The 3092-nt window shown below is 37.2% G+C and overlaps 1 long non-coding RNA gene across 1 annotated transcript; it reads left to right on the forward strand.

Annotated features, from left to right (window-relative positions):
• Positions 1 to 211: 211 nt before the first annotated feature.
• LOC104962493 (uncharacterized) lies at positions 212 to 1631 on the forward strand. Its single transcript, XR_800210.1, has 7 exons — positions 212 to 309; positions 408 to 580; positions 699 to 732; positions 824 to 921; positions 1017 to 1091; positions 1334 to 1422; positions 1516 to 1631. It is a non-coding gene; the product is annotated as an uncharacterized lncRNA (long non-coding RNA).
• The last annotated feature ends 1461 nt before the right edge of the window (positions 1632 to 3092 follow it).

Here is a 3092-nt window from a genome sequence, read left to right on the forward strand (position 1 = left end):
TGATTATTATAACAATAATAATTATAATATTTCCGAGTTTGGAAAGTGCTAAAAAAGTGCCTTCCATAACCTTCAACTGGGATCTTATTGCTGGTAAAGATTTAATCCCTTACATGGTAGTAAACATGTTCATCATTATTATTTTGTTATTATTTTATGACAATTACTAATATATATTTTTTGTGTATTTTTACAGAGGAGAAGGATAATCTCATGCTAATCCAGCCCAGCAATCCTAAAATCCATCTTCAAATACTGTTACATCTTCATTTCTGGCCACAGTCAATATGCACAGATTTAAAGGACAAGGTGAATAAACACACCCCTCAACCATTTTATTGTTTCTTTAAATAACTTTAATTAAGCAGTTTAACACTCGTTCATTTTGTAATAATGTTGTATTTAAGGAAAAACTCATGGAATTTTTTTATACTGGATGTCGGAATGAACAACCACCTGGCAGAAATTCTCAAGCGTTTCCCAGTATCCAGAAAGTGACATTCAGATGTGTTGCCCGTCAGGACGTTGTTGGGACAGTACTCAGTAAACATGCCATGGCTGATGATGTAAGTGCAGATAAATAATATTGGTTTGGAAGCTCCAGAAATGTTTACCTAATACTGATAAAAAAAAGTGTGAAAAACTAAACAATGAAAAATATATTTTTATTATAACATGTATTTTCAATGACAGACAGGCTATCGTCTGGCACAACTGGCTCAAGAGAACAAGGTAATAGATTGAACTTTTCCCCATTAAATATAATGTTATAAAACCATTATTAAGGATTATTATAATATCAATGCTACATTTTCTGTTATAGTGCAGTTCTTTGGGCACTTTCGACTTCATTTTGTGGCATCGTGAATGGACTGGATTTGAAGTGGAGCAGTCACTGATAGGGTTGTGAAGTCCATCCCTGTAGGTCATTTTACTATTTTTAATGCATACTACAAAAGAACAATACACATGTGTTTTTAACATGTATTATGTTATCATTTATTGTTGTGCCTTAGGTGTCAGACAAGATCTTCCTGCCAAGACTTGTAGGTGATTATTCTCCAGAGAGGGGGAACCACTTAATTCTTTGGGTGAGCCATCAGTAATATTTTATTATTATTTTTCAAAAATGAAATGTTTATGGAACTGGATAGTTAAAGATAGCGGATTTACATTTTTGGCAGGCAAGTTCATGTCTAGAGGGCCAGATTAAATGTTGCATATAATGCAAATGCCATAAACCAGACCATGACATTCTTTAAAACTTACATGTCACTTTAACCTTTTTTCTTAGAATTCTGAATTAAGTGGTGACAGTTATCTTTCTTCACAGGTGCTGGACTTCAAAGTTAAACAGATTAAGATATATGATTCGCTGATGCTTTTCCCAAAGATCAGTGACAGAGACATGGACATACTCAGGTAAAGGGACAGTCAAAGCCTAACATACAACAGTAATTCACTAGGTCTGGTTATTTGACAACATATTATTGAGGTATTGACTTTCTTTTTTAGAAATGTCTTCAGATTGTCTGGTGGTCTTCACGGATGGACTGTCACATGTCCTCCCCAGTGGAAGTCGCAGGACTCTGTTAATTGTGGAGTTTTTGTGTGTGCTGTGAGTTAGCTTGTCTTCCTGTTAAATTCATGTGCTATCTGCTGAATACTTAAAGTCAATTGTTTTTTTTTGGTTCCCAACCAGGCAGCTGAAAACAGGTCACGGTGGTGGGCTGTTACAGACCCCCCTCAGCTGTCAAGGACTCCTTGTCTTCGCTAGCAAATCTTTTATCGCAACTAGACTACATGGAAATAGTGCTACTTGGTGATTTTAACTGGAACTGGTTAACTGCAGTATCAGAGGATTTTAAAAACCTTTGTATCTCTTTAAATGTTACTCAGATTGTTGACAGTCCTACTCGCCCCAACATTAAGTCCCCTAATAAATCCTCCCTAATTGATCTCATTCTAACTAATGTTCCCTATAAATACTCATCTGTGGGAGTATTTGCGAATGATGTGAGTGATCACTGTGCTGTAGCCACAATTAGGGACACTAAGGTCCAAAAGGTTAAACCTCGTATTATTATTAAGAGAGACATAAAACATTTTGTGGTGCAGGGTTTTGTTCATGATCTGTTTGGGTTTGATTAGGAAAAAATCGATCTGTGTGCTGATGTAGAAACTGCATGGTCTTATGGAGATCATTGATAGACATGCACCCGCCCTGCGTACATTTAGAGTAAAGGGACGAGACAATCCTTGGTTTTCTGCTGAACTGTCTAGTCTCCTACATGAGAGAAACAAGGCCTGGGCAAAGGCTATAGAAATCAGGCTCAGAGGTAGAATGGCTGCGTTTTAGGCAGCTAAGAAATAGCTTCACTTCACATGTCAAAAGTGCTAAGTCAAAGTACTATTTGTCAGTTAGCACAGAAAACCTAAATAATCCTAGGAGATTTTGGAAAGCCATAAAATCGATATCCACCGGTGAGATCCGTAATGAGCTACCTCCTTCCCTTACCACAGCATCTGGCACTATATTGGACAGGGCCACAATGCATGCATGCATGCATGAGTCATGGTGAGATATCTGGATTAAAAATGTTGCTTTTTCTTTGCACAGCATGAAAGAAAGGCGAAATGAATGGGCTGTGATTTTAGTTTTTTTAAGCAGAGGTTGAGTTCAATCATTTGTACGGCCCTCGGAGTATGTTGTAAAAATTGAAAGGAAAAAGGTTCCCCACCCCTGCTGTAAATAATAATAAAAATCCTTGATTTATAACTTAACATCTCTGTCTCCTATTGATCTGAGTATATTATAAAGAATAGCCAGTTAATTGAAGCATTATAGCACAGGCCTGTCAGATGGTATATTACGCTGTTTTTTTTCTGCTTCGAATAGTTCTCTCTTTTTTTACCATACCTGTGTTTGCATCACTGTTAGTTTGCACACCCCACTGGTAGTTTAAAGCATTGAATTTATGTTCTGCCTAACTCGATGTTTGCTGTTGTCGTAGGGTAAAAATTACCGTTGTTGTTCAGTTGGTAAAGCCCACCCCTCCTCACCTCTGACTGGACAGTAGATGCGGTGATGA

This window comes from Notothenia coriiceps, unplaced genomic scaffold, assembly GCF_000735185.1.
Source record: "Notothenia coriiceps isolate Sejong01 unplaced genomic scaffold, NC01 NC01_scaffold00034925, whole genome shotgun sequence".
Lineage (NCBI taxonomy): Eukaryota > Metazoa > Chordata > Actinopteri > Perciformes > Nototheniidae > Notothenia > Notothenia coriiceps.